General features: G+C 38.7%; 1 protein-coding gene across 7 annotated transcripts in view; it reads left to right on the forward strand.

Moving 5' to 3' along the window:
• Positions 1-25,503, forward strand: part of LOC115777468 (protein diaphanous homolog 3) — a 177,280-nt gene that overhangs the window by 124,394 nt on the left and 27,383 nt on the right. The window lies entirely within an intron of this gene.

A 25,503-nucleotide genomic window follows, 5' to 3' on the forward strand; every position in this document is an offset into this window, starting at 1 on the left:
GAGGAAAGAGACAGATGTGGCTGTAACATAAGAAATGGAGAGAAATGGCGTGAGATAGAGCCACTTGGTAAGGGCAAAAGTAACGAATAGTGTATGTGTGGGGACTCAAAGGCTGTATCTGTGTGTGAAAGCGAATGGGTGAGTCAGTAATTCTAAGAGAGAACAAGCCAGAGCTTTGTTCTATTAACAGGGGATTAGAGTAAATAATAACAGTGCGGACTGTAAAGGAGCTGCTGCTCAGCGTCCACGTTGTGAAAAGACCCCATGGGGTGTGGTACAGGTAAGAAGTTGCTGGAAGGTTGCTGACCCAGCTGCCCCCTACCGGCAGCTTCAGACATGGCGTGTTGATTAATAAAGCTCAAGGCTTTAGCCTGTCACTGCAGGCATCATACTCACTGCCAGCCTCCCAGAGCAAACACAGCTAATTACTTTTCTCTGCCCAGCCCCAGCACCAGCTCAGCCCTCTCAGTGCCCATTCATCTTAATTTCCCCCTCTCTGCCATCTGCCTCCTAAATAACACTCCTCCTCATTTCCCTACCATCCCATATCCCTGCTGTCTTCTTCTATACACTCATGGCCATGCAGAGGCCCTCCCCATACATAATTGCCTGTTATTGGTATGGAGTGTCTCCGCTGCTTTTGCTTCACCCCTTCTTTCCCATTTCCCTTCCCTCCTTTACTCCTACAGAGATCCAGGCCTTAATTGCCCAGGGTTTAGTCGCTGGAGTGAGTGAAACCCACAGGATGCTCTGTTTATTTGGGAGGTGATGAAGTTTAGTCGGCGGCACGACCACTTAAACAGCTGCTTTCACTTTCACACCACCCTACCACCTCCTTTTCCCAGTGTTTTAAATACCCTTTAATAATTGATCTCAGGGGTCTTGCTTCACTCCAGTGGAGCAGCAAAGAGAATTAAAGCAGAAACATCTGCGCCAGAAGATACTGTAATTAGTGGTAAAGGAGAGAGATTTGAATGGTCAATCTGAACACGCATGGTGCCATTAAGTTTTTGCACCGAGGGAGTCTCAAGTGCACCAGTCTGTTGTTGCTGCCAAACAAATCAGATGGCAGATTTTTAGAGTGCTGCCTATCACACTGTGATGAGACTGTGGAGTAGTTTGATAATGGCTATAGTGCTTTGTAGTCATGATGAGTTTGATTGCCACGGAATTGAAAACACGATTAGAAGATGACTTGCAGTCTCCTCCACTGTTTGTTGCACACAAATGACTGCAGATACTTGAATCTCATTTTTTTTTTCTTCCCCTCTGCTTTCATGTACTCTCTGGTTTGAGGTAGGGCCCTGGCTTGAGTTCCTTGATTTTTCTCAGCATCCTCTGTCTCGTCTTGTCTCCTGGTCTACCCCTAAATTGGCTCAGCACACTTTAACATGAGCCAGCAGCTGAGGTGTTTAGCTAGGTCTGCAGTCTCCCCGAGCACACGTACACACATAGACATAAAAGTACACAGACACACCCGCAGACTTTAGGAGATGAAGGTAAGCAGGCTTTACGGTAGCTGTGGCCTGGGTTAGGATAAGGCTCTGGGGCTCTGGGGCTCCTCAACACTCTAAATTGGATTGGGCTCCACAGAATGATGGATCGATGGTGGTTAGCCACACAGGTGTAAGATACTTATTGAATCTATAAAGCAGCCATAGCTTTTTAACTGTGTCCTTCTGAAAACATCTCTCCAGGCACTGTCTGGTCATTTCAGGCTTCTTTGCAAGCTCTCGTCACCGCCTTGCTGACTCCCAAGCTGGTGTGTGCATGTACATATCAGGGGAAATCACACAACTGCATGTTTTCATGGTGCGTTTGACAGAAAGAAAAAGACAAAAGGAAAACACAGAAAGTGTGTAGCACAGCACAAGCCAGAGGTGCATTCTGTAATGCCCTTGTCTTGGCTTGATCTATTATGGTAAGTGTGGGGTGAAATGGGATCCATGAAGGAGTAAATGTCTTTGTCTTTAAGAGCAATTACTTCAGATGTCTTTAGTGACACCCGACCTAACAATTATCATGTGTGATATAGCTCTGAACTAGAGCTTGAAATTGATGTAAAGGTCACTTCACAAAGTCACTTAGCCCCTTTACCAAGTGGTGATGAGTTTTTTTTTTCTTTCTTACTTGCGGTTGAAAGCATTAACACCTAAAAGTGAGCCTCTAGTTATTGGAGAGCTTCTATCCTATGTATTTGATGAGTCAACTTTATGACCCTTTTTGCTGAATTTATTTCTGTGTATAATGTTGGATCTTTGGTTCATGGAAGAAGCTATTTAGTGCTCGCTTTAAATGGCTTGGGTATAGGTACAGATGGTAGTGGAAGATGAGTAATCGGCTTAATTTGAGACTCAACCCACGGTGTCTTTGAGAGGTTGTGCTGAAGAAGACCATTAAGATGAAACTGGGGTGAGTGTGAAGTTGAAATGAAAGTCAAAAAAGTACAATTAAAATGGAAAGTTTGTTTCCTCCCAACTCCGTGTGCTCACATGTGAGACGTTAGTGAAAAACTAGCAGTGAGATTCAGTCACTGTAGCTTCCTGTGGCTGGATACTCAAGTGGAATCTGCTGTTAGATGCTTGTCTTTTTTGATTTTGCCACTTATAGACTATGATATGCGGATTCCACTGCAGGATGACTGTATCCTGCAGATTGCATTTGTGCTTTTTCAATCCTTTCATATTCCTGTTCATTCAAATAAAGGATAAAAGCTTCCCATCCATCAAAACTTCCTCAGTCTCATCTTTACTCTTGACTTTTTTTTTTTTTGGTCTTTACTTTTTTGTCTTTCCTTACAGCTTTTCTCCAGACATGGCATAAGCAAGAAAAAAAGATTATTAAACATTTCAGTGAACTTGAGACAAAAAGAGCAGCGCCGCCTCTCTCTCCCCTAGATCTATTTCAATTGATGCAGCACGTCATTGCTTTAAAAGTGCAACTGTAAAAGTTGCTGATTTATCCACATTTGGTCATAATATATCATCCACACATCACATGCGCCCTGTGCGCTTTTCATTAAAGTGACAGATTATTGCTAAGAAGCTTGTCAGCCGGAACAGTGTTCACTTTCACACATACGTACTCATGCATACATGCATAACATTGTCAGCCTTAACCCTGCGTTTTAATCATGTGCACGGAGAAGGTTAAAGGCCATTCTGGGGTTGCACTGTTAGCTGTGTCTAAGGCTTGGACAGGTGTACTGCTCTCTGTATTCATGTCCACAGTCATCTGGCCACTTGGAGTCACAATGTGTCTCTTATCGCCACACTTGATTGGTGCTTTAGATATTTAACTGTTCTTGTCGACAAAGGTATATCCAGATGGGAAAATGTACCTTGACCTGCCTTTGCCTGTCTGTCTGAAGTGCTGCACTCAGTGTGTGCATGTGCATGTCTGAGCCCAGTGCACACATTCATTGAACAGATGGAGCAAGAGGGCACCTTAACAAAGTGGCTGTTGTAATTAGGTCTAGCCTTTGCCGTGCGACTTGTGGAATAGTAATTGAGGGTTGAAGAGAGCACAAAGGAAGGGATTTCATTCTTTTTCTTTTATCCAAATTTTGCTGAGAATGTTCTCTTTTGCAGCAATGCCTTGCTGCATGCTTACATATACGCTCAGTCACACATGCAAGCATGCCCCTGTCAATACAATCTGATCTGCCGGCCCCCTTAGCATTTCTTCTTGAGCTGCTGGAGATTAATTGCCACATATTTACTGGGACTGCTCTGAAGATTTTAACCAGCAATTTCCCTTAATTTGTAGGCCAGAAGCAGCATCTACCTATTGTCTGTCTTAGGGCAACTGTATGGCATTTATTTGCAAATGCACCATGTTCCCCGTGTGTAATACAGGCAGTAATTAAGATTATGTGGCATGTCACACTCAATGTGATTGTGATGCTGTTTGCTTCTTGTACTGCCTTAAAGGCAAGGACATAGGTTATAAAAATGGCTTTTAATGGCTCCCACATTGGCTGCTGCTATAGAGTATTGCTTCCTGAATACGCAGAGGTGGTTTTCATTGAAACATGTTGAATTTTGATGTGCATGCACCACTTTGTGTCAAAACTAATACTTTGTAAGTAGAGGGGCCACTTCATTTTTCTTAAATTATGTTAAATTCGCTTTATTTTGGTACCAAAAATCAAGCAATTCAAGGCAAATCTGATGCTTTTTTTGGTAACTTTTTAAATTAGTCAAGGGGTTGCAAAGATATGGACAAAAAATGATAATCAAAATTGGTCAAAATTCATATATTTCTTTGATTTTCTGTAATAAAATTGTATGTGCATACAGGGATGAGACTCTAGTTATGGCATAATTTAGTGAATTGGTGAATATTAACTTAATAGGGTGTTTTTCAGAAACTACTGCCATGAAAATTCACACCATAGACTGCAGCTTCAAAACACCCCCGCCCTCCCACAAAAACCCAAAACAATAAAAACAGGCACCATGTAGTCAGACCTGAACGATTGTCAAAGGGCATGAATAGCCAACTTCTCTGGGTTTTGTGTGGGTGTAAATCGCAACAGATTTTGATAAAATATAGCTTAAAATGATCTTTAGAGTCTTACCTTTTTTCTGATTGTGTCACATTTTGGGGGGAAAAAAAACAGCTACTAGGTGTACTATTATCACAAAACTTTGAGTCTGACTTCCTAGAAATGTTATTTCTGCACTAGCATTAAATATAAGATGCGATCTGATTGCTCTCAAAACACTGATTTTATTGTATTAATGAAACCATTTTATTGAGAAATTTGGAGTATAAGTTTTATATCAAAATGAAGCTTATTTCAGGAGGAATTTTTTCACATAGGTAATTAGCTATTTGATACTACCAGTAAGGAGAATTATTGATGAAAATAGACTGACTGCAGACTGTATTGTTAGGCCTATATCAGCTGACGTGTTGGATGAATGGGCTTTGTATGCACAGGTGGCCTTGCTATTGTAAGCCTGTTGTAATTAGACAAACTCTACTTACTGTTATATTGCAATCAGTGTTTCCTATAGTCCTGCAAAGAATGGACGAAGATGAGAAAGTGAATTAGTCTGGCAAGTGAGGTCACTGTGGAGTGGACACACATGTACGCGCACACACAGAAACCCAGCTTCACTGTTCAGTCCTAAATAGAAAACAGATGATAACGAACACCTCTGCACTCTGCTCCATGTCTCTCCGCTGTACATCCCACATTTTAGCCAAGTCCTAAGCCGATCAGGCTCCTCAGATATCCACTTTTAGCTGGATTATGAGGAAGCTGGGCTGTAATAAAGGCTGTGAATCGTGAAATAGAAAGTGGTGTTCAGCATGTCGAGCCAAGGACCCTAATCACTCAGCCCATTCACACCAGCTCAGACCCCAAACAGCAGGTGAAGCTTCTAATGTAGGGTTCTTATTCAGCTGGCTTTTGAGCTTCTCCCTGTCTTTTTTTTTTTTCTTCACATGCTGTCTCGTCTTCTGACTGCCTAGATACACATCTTATGTGCAGGAGACAGACATGCCAAGACACAAAGGTTTTAACGTTTATCAGTAGTTAGGTTTAAATACATACCCGAATTTGTCTAAGCACTGTTTAGATCCCTTTGAAATCTATATCATTGTTTTCTTCTTTCTCTGGCTTTTCTTTGTTTCTCCTCTCCATTCCTTTCTGTCATGAGTATGTTATTTACATTGATTAAGAATAGGCTCTTACATACTGCTCTAGTTAATAATGCAGTGAGAAATTAAGTCATTTTCACCATGGCTTTGTGCTAATTAAATTTTACAGCAGTCTTATCGCCCCAGCCACACGCATTCCTGGTCCTCCCACATTCACCAGTGCCAGCAGCCATATCACATAGCCGTCAGGAAGAGACCGCGTGAGGGAGATGATTATATGAACTTATGTTGTTATGGGAGGGAAATGAGTGCTATCTTCTTTATATCTTTGCCTTCTACAAAGAGAGGTGCTTCGGTTCTGTCTCTGTGGTAATACCTTTGTTAAAGTAGTGTTAGAAGTGCTGTGTAAACATTTTTTTTTTTTTTTTTTTTTTTTACCCACAAAGATTACGATTTTACATCAGTCTTGTCAAACATTTGTTAATCTTTTGCTGGCTCTTTTGATTTTCAGTCTAGCTGGTTACACTGTGGACCTTGGCACCTCTGTTTGCGTGTTGTGATTGGTGCTATTAAACTATCTTACATGAATTTAGGCAGGAGTGACAAAAGGGGATAATGTGTGATAATACATGAATTCTACTCGACATCCTCCAAACTGTAAATAGCCATAGATCTAGATCTCATTCTCTGGTTCACCAGACTCTCTCTCTCTCTCTCTCCTCCTCTCTCTCCTCTCTCTCTCTCTCCTCTCTCTCTCTCTCTCTCTATATATATCTATCTCTCTCTCTCTCTATCTCTCCTCTCTCTCCTCTCTCTTCTTCTTCTCTCTCTGTTGCAGCTGCTCCGTACTTCCTTTTCTTTGCTGCTCACCATCCCCTTGTTCCCCCCTGCCTCATCTCTCTGTTCTCTTTATGGACTCGCTTCTGCTGCCGCTCTGCCTGCTCTGTCTATCCTCACTGATCCAGAAGCTCTAAGTGCAGCAACAGGAGTTTCCATGCCGACAAAGTGGGAAGGCCAGCCCTCAGGCAGCAAGATCTGTTTGATGCTGGATCCCCCCTCAGAGTGTGGAATCTGGGCTTTGCTTATCTACTTTTATATTGCTCTTTTATGTCCATACACTCACTCATTCACATATTTAACTGTATGCAGTAACATGGATTTGCTTGCGTGCACACACACACACACACACACACACGCACGCACATATCCTCTTGTAGACACTCAGCCTTGAGGCACAGGGCCATGTATGTATCTCTGGCCTCTGGGCTAAAGAGCTTCATTAGTCAGGCACTCGCTTTGATTAGCATCCTCAGGGGTACAAATTAGCAAACAAGCTCAAGTGTTCCTGTGAAGAAATACCCTCTCCAGGACTTTCTGCAGATATAAGAACATTTCACAAGTATGTGATTTTTTTTTTTTTCCCTGCCATTCAGGAGATGACAGTTTTACCTAGTGAGAATATTCCGAGCATGCAAGAGAAAACTTTTAAAAACGTATGTAAACCATACTATAATTGTACCTTAATAACCTGGGTTCAACATAACCAATGGCCTGGGGCTATAAACAGATGTAATGTTCTGGCCAGTGACCGAGCTCCCACCAATCACAGTCAGGAGTTTACCTGCTGTGTTAATAGTCTGAAGCAAATCTGTAATTCTTTGACAAGTATTTATATTTTCTTTTTCTCTCATCAAACTCAGTCTTTTATCTCCTCAAAGGAATGCTTTTAGTCGCACTCCTTTTGCTACTAAAAGAAAGAATATATTTCTCAATGTCATGGAAAACAACCCGAGTGAAGAAAGGCGATGGTTGTGGTATAACAGGGCTTTGACAGTGTCAGTGTCTCACTCAGCATTTGTGAGATATGTGCGAGATGTAAAACGTATTTAGGAATATGTACATGATTAAAAAGTATTAAGAGAATTCAGCCAGAGCTGCCTCTGTTTTTCAATGAAGAAAAAGGTGACTGACACACTCCTCTTGGGTATAGTTTGTCTCAGGCTGCAGCCTCTCTCCTCTCTGTCTGACAAACAGTGGACTCGCGCTGAACATGCAGCACAGCAGTAGATGTGAAGTGAAATATGCTGTCTTCCCAGGCAGTAAAAAAAATATACAAGGTACCTACAGGAAAAATGTTGTCTTCAACACTGATAACAGTAACACTAAGTGTTATGTATATGTGCTTTGTACGTTCATATATGAATATGTGTGTCACATTACTCTAATACCTGCGACATGGTGTGAGTGGGTTTATTCACCACCACAGTGAGGCCATTAATGTGCGCAGATGTAGCTTGTGCATGCGCATTATCAGAGGCTGTTTTTCATTCAGGTGAAAATTCCTAGAGCTGGTGTCTGCTCTATAATAACCATACTTGACATTTCTCTCTCCTCCAGCCTGTGGAGACTAGCAGATGCTTTCCATTCCAGTTGAACCCATTAAGGCCTTCTCTTCTCTACTGCATCCACTGGCCTGTCCTTTGGCAGGGCCTTTCTGAATGTCAAAACTCAGTGTTTAGCATCACAATAAAGCAGATACGGGCCAGAAGAGTAAAGGAACGGAAATAGCTGCTGACTGGCAAAGGGCATGGACAAAAACAATTATTTAAAAAAAAAAAAAACTGACATTGCTCATTCAGTGCTGTGTAGCCTGGGTATTTTTTTTTTTTATGTACTAGATTTATTTTTTGGACACCCAGTTACTGTAATGTAAATCTGGCTTAACTGTCAGTGTTGACATTTATTGAACACAAGCTTATAGAAATGGTTAGATAGTTTGTTTCTTCATATAGCAAATAGATATCTTCCTTTAAAAGTTGATAGAAAAAGAATTGATTATAGGCCATTTGGCATTCTTGGCTTTTGAAAATTAAGAATTGCTGTCTCTGTGAAGTTAGGTTTTTCCACTGGAGACTACTTGCTGATTGTCTCATTCATGTGACAAATAAATGGCACGTTAAAGCCAAGTTACCTCACACAATTTTTAGTTTGGTGCATTACAGTTATTAAGTGACCTTTTTCACACTTACTCTTAAAATGTATTATTTTGATTCTAAAACGTCAGTATTAAAATGCCTGTAAAGTTCATGTTTTTGACATATAATTTCCTTCTAGATTATCTAATGGAGTAAAAATTGCATGGGACAGTAAAACATATTTTATAAATGGGACATATTAATTATCCTTAATTAATCACATTAGAGTCCTGTGGGAATATGGGTTCAAATTAAACAATAACAAATTCAACAGAGAATATGATTGACAGAATATAATGAATACTTTACAAATTTATATAATAATCTTGGGAAAAGTCAATGAAAGAATAATTGATGACTTTAAATCTTAATGCAAGTTTTGATTAAATAGAAAACATAATAATTATGCCCAGAAGACTTGATGATTGTTTTGGTTTTCGGGCCGTGGCATCTGTGGCTAGTCTTGATTTGTGTACAAACCTGATTATTTTTCTAAACAGGGAGGTAATTAGCCTGGCTAGTTTGAATGGTAATTACAATGTCAACCAAAGAGGAAAGAGACCGTCTAAATGTATTTCACAGATAGTTCTGTGCTTGTCCACAAAGGCTGGCACACACTCACATACACACAGATTTTATTCAGCATGCAGGAGCATCTGGAGCCAAACAGAATTATTTATAACAATTGTTTTGATACTGTATAACCTTACAATTGCAAATGAAAATAATAGAAAATTGCTTATTTGCCTTTTCAGTATAACAGTTTCTACTACTGGCAACAACAGACAGCAGAGATGTTGGGCTGTATTTGACTATATTAGCTTTACTGTTATGTGTACCTCCTCATTCTCAGTTTGAGCTCTGTAATGATGTGTGACACTGCAACATACAGAAGAGCTTCTAAGAAAAAAGTCATTGAATTTTCTTCCAAAGCACAAACACAAACGGTATTCATGCTTCTTACCTAAATCTTGTCTTTTGTTTATAATCACTATATTAATATGTGATACTGTATGTTGTAGTTCTAAGTAAATAGATGCTGATTAATTTGATTACTCAACAACTCCTTCATAATTGGAGCCTTATGTGTGGAGCTTATGGTTCTGCCCATTGACTATAGAAGCAATAGATGACTTAATTGTGTAAGACAGAATGTAGTAGCAGAAGTTGTAATGCGTCAGAAAATACTCTACAAACATTCTCAAATCTCATTTTCAATAACTTGTATGCTTTTTGTATAATGCTCTCCAGTAATTAATGAGGGGACTGGAAGTGATTATATTATCACCTTGGCTTTGGTCAAGAGCAGATACATTTGTCATAGTGTGTTAATCTTCCTCAAAACATAACCAAAGCCAATTTAATATTAATGGACAAATAGCCATGAGACTCTGTTTCTTAAATTTCAAATGTAATATTGCTCAAAGATCATTTTAAGTGCTTACATGCTTTGTTGACAGTCTGGTGAAGTACTAGTTCTGTGCCATGCTGTGCACAGGCCCATTTCATTTCTAGAAAAGATCAAAAATACAGTTTCTCTTATATTTTTTTCCTCCCTATTGAATTATACACACTCTAAAAAGTGTTTTCTTTACCCTAATATTAGGGCGTTTTCAGTTCTGTGTCATAGACTGAACTACTATAGCAAAGTTTAACAACCCTTTTTTAACTTACTGCCACACATGCATACACTTGAAGTGGTCCCTGGATGACATCCGTCCTTATTTTTCCTGTATTATAGGACAAAGTGTAAGACTGGCCAGCCTGCATGAGCTCAGAAGTGTGAAAGGTTAAAGAACAAGGCTTATCAATCTAGGAGGGTTTTAGAAAGAGGCTGACTGCTTGCAAATCATCCATCAGCCTCAGCAGCGGGTTGAGCCTGAGCTCTGACAATGGAAGGTGTTTAGGCTACAGCAGAGGGGACATGATTTATCAGGGAAGTGAGCGATTATGCGAAGCCTCTGTACATAAGAGACAGGCAGAACTAAAAGATGATCTCATATCGTTTCATGAAACATGCAAAGAATAGTCCATGGGTGCTTGTGAAAAATAGCCACATGAAGACACTGTGGATAAATGAGCCACGGGTGTGCTTGAGTTTGAATAGAGAACATTGTGCAGGATTCAACTTCAAATGGGACTTTTTCCTCTAAAATAAATATATAATAGTCTGTAAGTGCTAAAACTATTCTTGATGACTTGATGACATTTTCCGCAATAATTGCTATAATCATTGGCCTTCCAGCTTGTCACTCTGGCGTGGCATATTTAAAAACATCTTACTTGGGAAGAAGTGACAAAATGTAGCACTTTTCCCCTTTTTAATGGATAATTATCTGTCCCAGGTGTTGAAGAGGGGAAAATGATGAGCACCAAAATAGATCAGGGAAAGAGAAAAAGTCTCTGATCTTCTCCTGGCAGTGTAGTGGAATCAAAAATGAAACGCTTAACGTTAAACCACGGCGCTTTTCATGTGCAAATTCGACTTCACACATTGACAGTTCACACTGGCTCTGTGGATGACTGGTTTGGATCTTCCTTATGTCATCTTTTTTATTAAATGTAAGTCAATATCTTTTGTCCCAGTTCTCAAGACCGTGAAGGATTCATACTTCGATGAAAGGGGGTAAAGAAGTTGACATCCACTTTAGTCGGCTTAAATGATTCACTTTGAAGATCCAAACAGAGATAAATAAATCAACAAACAATGATTACAGACCAACTCACCTTTCTTTTTAGCTTTTTTCAGAATTTCAGAGGTGGTTGATAGACACCTCAGGTATGTAAATGGAGAGTGAGAGAGCGCCATAGAGCTAAAATAAGAGGTGGCTCTGCCTGTAGACTGTTTCCTTTATGGAATCCTTTCAGCAGCTCACACCCATAGCTGTTTTTCTAGTTTCCCAAATGAACATGGAGCAGTATTATATCTTTTAACTCTCCAGCTTTTTGGCAAACACAAGGTAGGCGATTGTCCAAATTACATATTATTGTTTTGCTGTCAACATATACTAATCACACTACTCCAGTGTTAATTTTGACAGCAAATTTTTATTTAGTTTTAGTTAGGGGTGGGACTTTAACGCGTTAATTTCGATTAATTAATTATGGGGAAAATAACGAATTAAAAATTTTAACACATTCGCACTTTGCACCGTGGAACGTTTGTCAGTGCACGAGTTCCACGCATACAGATTCTATCGACGCACAATGTCCAAATTCAGGGACCGCATCTTTCGAAGGACCCGGCCCACGTCCTTCTCAGCCCATGAAGACCACAAAGGCCGGAAGTGAGCGGCTAGCCTTCACATTAGCGTCACCTGCCCTCACCTCTGCGTAGCTCATGTCGCCTAGCGACCGTGAGTGTGAAGCACAGCTGTGTAAAAGCAGCTGGTTAAACGGAGAACAACTTTTTCTCCTTTTTTGTGGTTTAATTTTAAGTCTGTAATTCAAAATAAGCTGTTAAAACAAGCATAACACATTTCAACATCAAGGAATACAGCTGAGAGAATGATTAATTTCCAAATATATTAAGTGAGACATTAATGTTGAATAAAACTATCCAGTTATGATGCTTAACTTTAATTTCAGCAGTTTGCTTATCACAAGAGCACTTCACCCCTTCGTTGGTCTGTGTAGTAGACTGGTGGGAAAATAAACAAAATTTTGAAGTTTAAGCTTAGTATATTGATTCATTCATCAACCAAACTTAAATTAATATTTATCATGTTAAGTATTTAAATGTGATTAAAATGCGATTAATTTCGATTGATTAGTTAAAAAGCTCCTAATTAATTAGATTAATTTTTTTAATCGAGTCCCACCCCTAGTTTTAGTCATAGTTTTTTGATGAAAATGTAATTTAGGTTTAGTCATAATTTAGTCATCTGAATAGTTTTAGTTTTAGTTGATGAAATTATCGTAAGAATATAGTCGACTAAATCTACAGTCAGTTTAGTCGACTAAAATATAAAGGGTGTAAAATGTAAATGCTTTTTCTTCAGTTCCCTTGAATTAGTCATTTTTTAAAAGTTATGGAATATTATTAATAATAACATTAGAGTTTCACCTGCTTCCCACACACCTGATCATTAACACCACCTTACTGAGATAATACGAGCGTTTTACAGCAGGACACGCTCTGAAAGCTACAGGGCAGTGTTCAGGACTAAGATTAGGAAAGGCTAATCCACCGTGGTGTGGAGATTTTCTCTAAACACAAACGCTAAACTGGGAAAAACACTTTACCCTGCATGACATTAAAATGCTTACCTTTGCATGGAGATCTGGGTGACTGGTTTGCAGATGCTGTTTAAGATTTGCCCTGTTTTTACCCGAGATAGTCGCCCCACATGGTTTACACACATCGTTTTCTTTGTCACAACGTCAAAGGACAAATGTGTCCATACATCGGCTCTTCTCTTTCTCCCTGCTGACATTGTTTACATAACTTAGTTCTATCGGAAGGAACGACACATCGCAGGCTTGTTTGGTCTTCCCGGGTTTAGTGCAAATTTGTGCATCTGTGCGTTTGATTGGATGTTTTCCTAACTTTTCCCGCCCTGTCACAAAATTAAATAAGTTCTGATTGGATTTTGTCCCCGCCAAGCATTTTCGTCTCGTTTTCATTCGTTGACGAAAGTGTCAATTAATTTATCGTTTTCATCATTTTAGGTAGTTTTTATTTAGTTATCGTCTCGTTATCGTCATGGAAAAAAGGTTCGGCGCCGAAAACTATGACAAAAATATTTCATCAACGAAATTAACACTGCACTACACCCCATACGGTTCCAAGCCAGCCTTAAGCCCCATGCATTAATGCTCTCCAGATGGTTTTTGATAGTAAGAAATGTGATTTACAAAAAGAAATGTGACATTTTAAGTGGCACACAGATAACACAAAGTGTCTGAAGACTTACGGAAGATGGGGTTGGAAGTTTGCTTTACTTTATAAATACATTTGATGTATTGATGTAAGTACTCATGGCCAAAGCTCTAAGAACCTATCATTGATTTCATACTACAATACAGCTCCATATATTTTGCCTTGAGCTAAAAATATTTGATCATATCAGATCAAGAATGCAGTCAAACCTCTTTTGCTCTCACTTAAATAGCCAAAGAATGTGTGTCAGGAAACTAATCTTACCAATTTGTCAAGGACTGATAAATGCTCGCTATTACATAGTGTGTTCACAGCCTTAGACATAGGCATCAAAGAGATAAACGGGAAGCCTATCATGTATTCTCTGCACTGTTATTGTCATCTAGAATATGCAGTTGTCAATCATACCGATGGCAAATGACAGAAAAACTTTAGTGAGAGGTTTTTTTTTGCATTTTTGGCCACAGTGGCTTTTATTGGCAGTGGAGGGAGACAGGAAATGGGGGAAAAGATACAGGACATGCGGGCAAATTGGTGACAGGCCAAGACTCGAATCCACGCCGCCCACACTGCAACTTGGGACATGTATGTGGTCGCCGGCTTCACCAGTAAGCCAACCAGGCGCCCGAGTCTGAGCAAATTTAATTTAAATGGCAACCATAAGCGCAAGAACTAATCAAGCTCTATGCTTGTTGTGCAAACAGTGTGTTTTCTTTCAACTGAAATACTTTTTTTTTTTTTTTCCTCTGAATTTTACATCTCAAGGATCAAAAGGTTAGTTTGGCCAAATCGCCCAAAAATTCACCTTCACTGCATCGATGTGACAGCAGGAATCTTGGAGACCAATGTCTTAAATCTGAGCAGATAAAAGTGAAGCTGTCTGCATGGCTAGATACCACTAGGGGTAAGGGGAAAAATATGTCTTTGTGTAATTTGTGTGAAGTGACCCTTCAAGGTGAGTTACAGCACAATTCCTCTGAGTAAATCTGTCCAGACCTTATGGTTCTGTACTGCGTAGCTGATCAAAATGGAAAGTTTAAAAGAGAGCGGAATGGACAAGGATGCTGAGCTCAAAGTAAAAACAAAGGAAATAAACAATGTTAGGAGACAGGTGTCTAATTCTTTTCTTTGTCACTCTCCCCCCCCCTTTCTCTCACTCTTGAATGATGAAATTGCCAATGATTTATTACAAATGTCAGTGGCAGGCGCAGCAGACTGCTGTTTTGTCCCTGTCAGAGCCAAGTAGAGCCTGAGGTAGGCAGCTTTGCTTATCAATCAACTGTTTTCTCCTCTCTTCTGCCACCACTCAATACAAAGCTTACCGGTCCACCAGCTCTCTCCAAGCCCAAGACCTACATGGCTGTAGCTGAGATCGCACTGTATGATAGCAGAGGGACAGGAAGTGACACAAAGCCTTTTTGTTGTGTGAAGGCAATGCTTTTGTTGATGCCAGTTTAGCTTCTTCTGTTACCAAAGCCAGCTACCCTGCTTGCCTCTCCCTCTCAAATTGCGTCTACAGTGGGTTAGTTGTGTGTGAGTAATATAAACTGAAGATAATAACTTCCCTAGGTACCTCTAAGTTTCACGTTTAGTAGTTAGCAGAACTTCTGGGTGACCTGTGCTACCACTCACTATTACATATTGGCAGTCTTGTCAACCAACCAGTGATGCAAAGTAACTTTTACTGTGTTGATTATCTGAGGAAGAACCGCCCTTGAGCTACTCTTAATTATCTAGCATTTCCAAAGCCTTTGACAGTGCATTTACAGACAATTTACTTTTTTCTTCCTTCATAATTCATACCCTATTGTTAGTTTATGATGAGGTCTTGCTGCTTAATTACAGTTGTATTTGAAAGGTCTTTGTCTAGCAAGAGCTAATTTGTTAGACTGTTTTTTCTCAGAAAGAAAGCCGTGGAGTAAGGTTGATGTCATTTGCTGCCTGCCAGCAAAGTAAAGCTTGCACAGGAGAGCAGTAGATAATGACCTAAACCATGAAAAGCTGTGAACCATGAAAGACTGTCATCTTTGTTTTGAAGAAGGAATAAACTTTTCCTCTTTTGCCATACAGATAACTGCCTTCAGGTAAATGTAAAAAAACAAAAAAACTAGTGATTAATCACACAGCCCGTTGTTGCAGTTATTTGATGGTCAAAAAATGGCAGATGACAACTTATACATGAAAAAATAAAATAAAAATAATAAAAACATGTTTGTAGTTTGTAATGTGCAATACCAGGACAAGTTCTCTATTTATTGGATTTGATGAGAATAGAATTGTACCCCCCCCCCCCTTTGTTTGCTTTACTTTTCCCCACTATTATCTGCTGAATTGCAAACATCCTGGAGCCTTGTGACCCAGCACTCATGAGTAGAGCCTGAAGGATATATCAATAACTCCCAATAAATGAGAATTTTAAGAAAGAGATAGAGAAACACCCTTCAACCATGTTATGAGTGTTGTGCCATAGTTTGTCCACCAGAGGACACTTTGCAACTCCCCTGCTGGCAGCACAAAACCAGATCCAGCTGATCTGAGCAGAGCGTAAACAAATACTCGACTGGTTGTGACAGTAAAACAAGATTATTTTTAACCAGGATTGTCATATTATATTCATAAATGCACTGTATATTACAAAGTTTGTTTTGTGTGGCTGGAAAAAAATATTGGCTGATATATTAGATTTTTAAATCACTAAATATTGCTGTTTGTATCTGTCTTAAAGCTGCTGGAGTGACCATGTAAAAAAAATGTTTGATATTTTTTTCATCTCATTGCAAAAGTATTAAGTAAAGTCTGAAGCATTTTGGCTTTTGCTTCACAACAATCACTTTTACATATGTTTATGTCATTACATGAAATTTTTTAAATGATCAGCTCCCATTTTAACATTGTACTATGACGTAATAAGAGAAAATCCTAAAAAGTCTCCCCTTAAAAGATTTTCGGAATTGCTTCTTTTTTTGCCAATAGATGGTCCTGGTTTGCCAAGAACTACAACTCTTAGGCTACTTTCACACAGTAGCCTGAAGTGACCCAATTCCAATTTTTTGTGAAATCCGATTTTTTTTTGCGTGGTCGTTTACATTTCCAAATATATGCGACTTGGATGTGATCTGTGTGTGAACACCGGACGAACCTGAAAGTGTCCCGCATGTACAGTAGAGGACGCGATAACATCGCATGTAGCGAGCGCAGTCAATGTTTGCGGAAGTCACACGTTTTCCTTCCTGCGTCAGCGTAACGGGACGCAGAATAGTGACGTTTGTCGAGCATCAGTGACGTGCAGGTCGGATAAATGCGACCTGGCCGTACACACTCAGGTCGCATTTGAAAAGATCAGATAGTATTGGATTTAGGACCACATATCCAAGTGGCCTGGGTCGCATTCGAAAAAAATCCGATCTGTGTTGTTCAGACTGGCATGAAAAGATTGGATACAGGTCGCATGAGGGCGAAAAAATCAGATTTGGGTCACTTCAGGCTGCAGTGTGAACGTAGCCCAAGACTGCTTTAATAGAAGCTATGTAGCTTGATGAGAAATTGAATTCTTGATTACTTTTTTTTTTTTTTTTTTTTTTTTTTTTTATATCAAATTCAGAAATGCAAACATCTGTGGGGGAAAACACTGTTAGGTTATGCTAAGCTTTAGTATTACTGCGTACAATATAATCAGTTTTGAATATCATAACCTTTTGCAGTGCACTATTGTGCAAGTTTGGTCTGCATCCTCATTTCTCAGCCAGCAATAGAGATTCTCTTAAAAGCAGATTAATTAGATAATGACCCCCGCCCATTACTCCTCTTGCCTGTTATCAGCAATTACTAGTTCTGTCAATGTTGATTGTCCATTCTGCTGTACAAGGCAAAACTGTGCCTCAGTAGCCTTGATTTTAGCGTTTTGAACAACTGCAGCACCTGTGTAGTCTCCCTAAGGACACATGTTAATTGTGCTCCTGTCTCTTGTTCACATGTTGCTGCTTTTTATTCAATGTTTATATGACATATATATTATGAAATTATATCAATTATTGATTTGCAATTTGGATTTAAGAAAAGCACAAGATTTCAGTTGACTCTTACACATCTGATCACTGTGGTTATTCATATATGCTGCTGTACATGCATCTAAGGCTGTTTAACCACTGCTTCTTTCAAATAGGATTATTTATGTATCTTGTGTTTACAAGCACACATCTGTCTACATATGTATTGATTGAGTGGCAGCGGTGTGTGGGCAACAGTCTCTCATGGGAACTCATTAAATACAAAAGGAGTGAATGTGTCAAAAAAGACCTCAAATGCTGTAGCATATATAAAACAGGAACATCTCTTTAATACATCTTACAAAGACAAATTGTGGATGAAATAATGTCAGGGTTGCATGCTGAACAGGTTGTAGCTTCAATTCCAGTTAAGTGCACAAGACAAGTAGTTAATTTCAGTCTTGTTTATGGAGAAAGAATATTTACAAGGTTAAAAAGCAGTGCTTTTTAAGCTTGAAGATAGAAACCACTGTGCTCCTTTTGGCTGAACACACCACTGAAATGTTCAGTCAACTTAATACTTACCTCTAGAGAGTAATGTGAGGTGATCTGAGAATCCCATGAGAAAGCCATGCTATGGTGCCTTTATGAGATCAGTTTCAGGTTGAAAGTATTCTGAATATTTCTTTTTTTTTTTATATAATGTTATCATTTCAGCTGGCCATGGTTATTATCTTATAAGGTATTTTATGGTTGCACCAGCTGATTCAGACATTAAACTTATTCAGCTATGACTTCTAACACTGTTTTAACAAGGTGTATCTGAAACACAGCTCAACATGACCAGCGCGCAGCTTTCAGGGTAAATATGTTAGATCACATTTCATATTTATGAAGTGAAGTTTATGTTGAGAACATGCATCTTCTTTTTTTTTTTTTTTTGGGGCATTCAGAGGCAATTGGTGCAGCTATAAAAATACTTAAGAACACTGCTGAAGCTGAACATGAGGAAAAAGAGAATAAACAAGAGAAAATGGTTTGTAATGAAGACACTTGTTAATATAAATGTCTGGCAGTTCTTAACAGAAACACAGAGCTTCAAGTGTTCATTATGCTTTTTCATTTGCCCCACCCTTTTTTGTTTTAAATTATTTTGGTGCATCTAAAAGTTTGCATATTTAAAAAGAACGTTATTCTGCAATAAAGAGGAGTGCACTATGAAGCAAGATCAATGGGTCAGGATGGTTTGTTTAGCGGTTAATGGTGCACTGATACAATATTTGGATCAAATATTGGACCCGAAAAACTGTCAGTGAGCCGATCTGCAGTCTGATCCATTTGATTCAATTCTGTTCTCTTTGTTTAGTTTTCCAGCAAATTGTCAGCAGTTTGGAGATGCTGCTGTTACACCAGCAGCTTCTGTTTTGTGTTTTGGTGATTTTAAAACTTGACTTCAGACTGTGGTCAAAGTGAGTCGATATGACTGGAAAGATTCTCTTTCACTTTCCTTATGCTGGTCAGAGAGCCACTGTATAATGTAGAAGCTATAAAGATGTTGATTTGGTGCAACATCTGTGTAACACTTATTAGGAAGATTTTATTTGTGGTAGCATAACATTTTTTTTTCCATCAACTCAGTTAAATATTTAACTTCACCTGTCACTTGTCAGCTTCACATGGGTGAAGTGTGACTGCGTTTGACAGCAGTGTGCAACAGCCTAATGACTCTCACTATAATCTGATCTGAGACCAGTGCAAAAAAAAAAAAAAAAAATTAGATGAATAACACAAAAGCATTTATTTTTCATGTTTTTTTTATTCTGGGCTTGTTGTCATTTATTATTTCACTAATAAATACCAGCAGTTCAGTAAATATATGTATATTCCTGGGTGTGTTTATCTTTTTACTTTTTATTGTACAAAGTTAAGAAAGCTGTTTAAGTGGAGCCTGATATAAAGGCAGTCTTTTACACATAAATGAATGACTCTCAGGCCTCTTCCTCGCATTAAGTCATACATATTAATTTTACACTAGTATCCACAACCATGGTATCAGTATTGGAACCGAAATGGAAGCACCGAATCAATGTATCCCTAGCCTCATTGATCGAAATGCACTTTTAAATATGCTTACATCGATTCAGTTATGACTAATCTGAAGCACAGATCTGGTTCAAATGTGCAGGTCGAGCTGTGATTTTTATTCTAGCGTCTCTTAGAGGGCTGGTCTTCTACACACAGAGTGATATGTAAGCAACATCTCATTTTTGCTCGACCAAGCAGAACCTACTGGGCTACTGTGTAGGAGGCGATGAGCGCTAAAACTGAGCTTTTTAGACAGTGAGTGAAAAGAGGTGCTGCAGCGGTGTACAGTATGAGAAGAATATTTTTATGGTCAAAGTGCATTGCAAGTCAAACCCTGAAGCTATAGAACGAGCTGCCTGAGGAAATTGGGGTCAGCAGAGTCAGTGACCTCTTTTGAATCTTTACTTAAGGCGCGCTTTTATTGGCGAGCCTCTTCTGATTTTACTTGATTTATTTGATCTGCTTTTCTTTCTTTGAAATTCTTTGTTGATATGCTTCCTTACTGCTGCAAGAAAGCATTTTTATACGCCATTGTTTTTCATTGCTTTTGTTGTACTTGTGCTTGTTTTGCTGTTTATGCAAAGCACCACAGTTGTAAAGTGTAGAGTGTTCTCCATATATAGTTTTAACATGAAGTCATCTAAACCTCATCTTGAAATGAAATGAGCATAGCATGCGCAGTTAAACCCAGATAACTCAGGGCACTCTGCTGTGATGGTTTACTTAACTAACCCAGGCAGACTATCTCACCACCTCATCACTTCCTATTCACACCACATCCTTCTGTTGCAGTATCTGTTCTGCCCATCTAGCAACCCCCTCGAATCTTTATTTCACTATTTGTTAACCATGTTCCTCTCCAAGATTTTGTGCTACCAGGGAGGCTTTGCACAGTTTTAAATAAATAAGTCACAGTCAAACACGAATATAAATCAAGACAAACTGGCAAGCTTGTATTCAAGATATTTTGCAGCGTATTTCATCATTTACCTATCTGAATATGTAACACAAAGACCCAACGAGCTGTTTGGTGTACCTTTTTATTTTATTTTATTTCATTTTGTAACAAGGGTGAAATCATTCACATAGCACCCTGTTCAAAAATATCTAGGGAACACTGATGCATTTTGAAGAATGAATTAAAACTGTAGTTATGGGAATTTCTGTCATCCATCGGTTATCAAGTCATCTGCTCCCCCCACCCTGCAATGCATCTTTCTTTTATTTTTATCCTTTGCAACAATGATGCAACAACAAGCACATTTCTTCTACTTCATGTTCTAATGAATGGGTTCCCTTGTGTGTTTATTCACTTTAAGGAAGTTTCAGGTCTTTGAGCTCCATCAGTCAGACAAGTCTGTGTGTGTGTGTGTGTGTGTGTGAGAGAGAGAGAGGATTTTCTTTTGTGAGGCTTTGGTGTGACACGACCCCTTTTATAACTTCATACTAGTTATTTTATCATAACCGATAAGAGGGAAACCCAAACTATGACCCCACAGTTTTGTGCTTGTCATTTCATGTGTCTTGGGCATGTGAGTTTCTATTTGTGTATGTGCTTATTGGTGTTTTGTGTAGGTTTCAGATGTAATATTAGCAATAATAAAACATTTTTACATTTTATGTGCAAAAATAATCCAAACAAATGCATAAAAGAAATACAGTTTTAGAGTACCCTGCTCAAAGATAGATGTTTAGAGCGACCTGTTCTTTCACAGATGTTTGTAAACTTGTGGACTTCATGGCTAGCTGCTTCGTTTTTATACACCTGTGGCAACGTGACCGAAAACATCTGGATTCAAAGATTAAGTGACCATTTGGCCCAATGCTTTTGTCCATACAGTTTATCTATCCAATAGTTAGTTAAACAAAATACTAGCAAAACCAGTGCTGATGCTATCATTCTCAGCTATGACTCATGACTAGTGATAATAAACAAACGGTTGAACTCCCAGTGGAGCTTCACAAAGCTGCTAGTGTGACTGTGAACTCTTGTCCCTGTTTAAACTAACTTCAATTGATATTAGGGCATAATTGTACATTGCTTGCGAAGTTGATTTTGTGCTAATATTAATTGCATATCAAGGCAATAAAGGACTTGTAAATGGACCCTTGTGCAGCTCAACCCCATTTGTATGTGAGAGTCCTTTTTCCTGTTATTATTTCTTACTGCAAAAGAGATTATTTTTCTTTGCTGAAAAATAAAGCCTCTTTGTTTGGCTGTCACAGTTGACTTGTAGCTGTCTGCCACGAGAAATATAATGACAATGGATTGGAAAGGCACAAATAGTCTTCAGAAGTTAAAAAAAAAAGAAGAGGAAATATGAAAAAGAAATTTGAAAATATGGTCAGGAGGGAGAGAAAAATTGAGATATCAAAGACAGCAATTATGAGAACTAAGAAATAAACAGATGTTATGAAGTAAAGGAAGAAGTGGAACATTAGTTTTAAAGTTACAATAAATAGCAATAATGATAATGAAGAAACAAAGAAATGGACAAATGTATTTGATTTCCTAGTGGGTTTTGGGAATAGGTCCATTATTAGCTCTGCATATACAGAATGCACAGTCTCTTTTCTGTACAGCCATTGATTCAAAGTGTGTGTTTGTGTGTGAGTGTGAGTGTGTATTTCCCCATGGGTTGTAGCTAATCATCAAACAGTGATGTGGACCAGAGTTTGCACATGATAGTCTGCCAGCCGATGTTCATTAAACATTTGGCACATGGCTCTCTGTCTGGATACTGGGCTACGTGTGTGTGTGTCCAGTTTACCATACACTTGTGTACAAATGCTTTAGGCAGTAAAAGGTGAGACAGACAGCTTCCTAAAATAATAGCATGAATACAGTAGTTTTTATATAGCTGCTACCTTTGTGAAGAATTCATAATAGAAATAACATTAATCATGGCAGTATTTTTGTCTGATCCAATTTGTTCATAAACATAAGAGGTTGCACGATTTTTTAAGGTCGAAGTCAACATGATAGAATCCGAGACCCAGAGCAGAAATTCCAACTTGAACGGCAATTTAAAATAATAATGGATTAAAGAACAGGACGAACACGGTTACGCCTACGTTATGCTAACGTAACACATTCAGCTACATGACGCACAACGAACACGTGTTCGGTATGTTAACGTAACATTAAGTTATTCAGATAACCATAGCATAAAGAACATACTAACAAGTTAACCAAACCATCAATCCATTGAATTCTTCATCCTCAGTGTCACTTCTAAACAATTCCGTACACTCCGTAGACGAAGCGCCGCTTCCTCTTCTGTGTCGCGTTAGTCAGACTCGTCGTCAGCTGCAGTTCCAATTATTCCAGCCTTTCTGAATCCCAACAGGATGGTTTGTCACTGAAGCCCATGTTTTCTTGATCCATCCAATGACTTCCAGGAAAGTTGGGTGGCGCATTCTCCCAGTTGCCGTTAAGCTGTGCTCTCCATACATCATCCACTGCGCCCTCAGGTTACGCAAGACTGCCTTAAAGCTCCGGTTCACGGAGATGTCAAGTGGCTGGAGTATTTTGGTTCATGTGTTATAAATGTCACATATACGTCGCTCCGGAGTATAGGTCGCACCCCCAGCCAAACTATGAAAAAAAGTGCGACTTATACTCCGGAAAATACAGTATGTTGATAGAATCAGTCTGACTTGATGATGATGAGATCTGGGTTTGAAAGAAAGCTAGTTTCTGCATCCCTATAGTTTGGATAGCTTGGTTTTCAGGAATGCTGTAGACATCCAATCAAATCCAACATTATTTGTAGAGCACTTTAGACAATATAGTTGAACAAAGTGCTTTCCGGATAAAAGACAGCAATAAAATGCAACACAGATAATATATATATATTTTAATTATAAAAATAACTGTTAAAAAGACTTAGACTAAAAAGTGACCAAAATGACTAAAACTGACTAGAAACTAGTATAAATTTCGAAATGCCTTAGAGAAAAGGTGTGCTTTTAAGCAAGACTTAAAAACCTTTAGTGTTGGGGCCAGCCTAACATGGAGGGGCAACTCATTCCATAGTTTGAGGGCCACAGCAGCAAAAGCTCAGTCGCTAGATATCAGTATCACAATGAAATTTATGTGGGAGAAACAGAGACTAAGGCTGTGTCTCTAAAAGCATTGTGACAATTAGAAGGGAAACAGAGATAAGGTGGATAGCGGGGGAAGTGTCTAGAAATGTGTAAGTTATAATTAGCCTGTCTTTGCCTAAAACCATTCTGATGTCTTAAGTGGAAAAAATGTCCAATAGAGTCTGGTATAGAATTTACCACCTTTTTCAGTTTTCTCTGGTAAGAACATTGGCCTTTCATTTGGTTGGTTGGTTTTGGGTTTTTTTTTATTTTATCACTTTACTATATTACTTAAGGAATAAGACACATTAACTGGTGTTCTTTAGCCCTGTCAATTTTTTACTTGGATGTGTATGAAACCACCTCTAAGTTTGTTCCAATCCACTTTGTTACCAGCGTCTTTTACAAGCAACATATGTGGCATCATTGTCTGTGCTATTAAAATTCTCTTTTTTTGCCCTTGGTTCATTATACAAAAACAGTGAACTGTGAGTGTCAACATGCTTCATGTTGCATTTGAATATTTTAGCATATAGATGTGACCGTGTGCTTGTGTGTGTGTGTGTGTGTGTGTGTGTGTGTGTGTGTGTGTGTGTGTGTGTGTGTGTGTGTGTGTGTGTGTGTGTGTGTGTGTGTGTCATTATTGGTTGACATTACATACAGTACAAACTGGCTTGCTCATGACTCAGGAGGGACTGACGGAAAAAAAGTTGAGCTGAGGCTAACAAGACAAAGGTCTCGCCATACAATGACTACAATTCACTCACAAGCAGATGCTTAAAAACAAGTAATGTTTTATACTTGAAATGTTTCCACAGAACTGCATTATCCCTCTAAATTACTTCAATTTCTTTTCCTCTCATAACATGATACAGTTACTAGCAATTTTTGCTTCCATAATATGCAGATTTTTGTTAGTGCAGGCTCACTAACACAAATGTCTGACTGTGGTTCACTATAGCTGTGATATGCTTCATGATCTTTTATCTTTTTTTTTTCCCAAGAATACATCAAAAACCCCTTTTCTTTCCCCCTATGCTTACCCACTCTGTGTCCTTTCTTTCATGCCCAGACACACTCACACACAGTTTTCCCTCCTTCCTGCTCTTGTTCCCATGTTGACAGAGATGACAGTTGAAACCACCTCCTAACTGGTTAGCCGTCATGCACCATTTTGCCCCTGTCATTCAGATGTCTTCACCTGACTCTGTCTGTGTCAACCCATGTGAAATCATTACCTGAAGGTCACAGCTGTTCCATTTCAATCACTGGTTGTCTGTTTAAAAAACTATATATATATATATATATATATATATATATATTAGGGGTGGGACTCGATTTAAAAAAAATTAATCGAATTAATTACAAGCTTTGTACTTAATTAATCGAAATTAATCACGTTTTAATCGCATTTCAATTTTGACATGAGCAATATTAATTTAAGTTTGGTTGATGAATGAATCAATATACATAAGCTAGCCGCTCACTTCCGGCCATTGCCGTCTTCGTGGGCTGCGAAGGACGTGGGCCGGGTCCTTCGAAGGATGCGGCCCCTGAATTTGGACATTGTGCGTTGATATAATGTTTCTCGTGCACCGAGAAACATTCCACGGTGCAAAGTGCAATTAAAATGCGTTAATATTTTTAATTCGTTAATTTCCCCGTAATTAATTAATCAAAATTAACGCGTTAAAGTCCCACCTCAATATATATATATATATATATATATATATATATATATATATATATATATATATATATATATATATATATATATATATATTAAATATATCACCAACAAATAATCCACCATTTACACTGTTTAAAATATCAGTTATTAAGGACATGTCATGTAGTCATGCAAAAATTGAAA

The sequence above is a fragment of the Archocentrus centrarchus genome, chromosome 3 (genome assembly GCF_007364275.1).
Source record: "Archocentrus centrarchus isolate MPI-CPG fArcCen1 chromosome 3, fArcCen1, whole genome shotgun sequence".
Taxonomy (NCBI): Eukaryota; Metazoa; Chordata; class Actinopteri; order Cichliformes; family Cichlidae; genus Archocentrus; species Archocentrus centrarchus.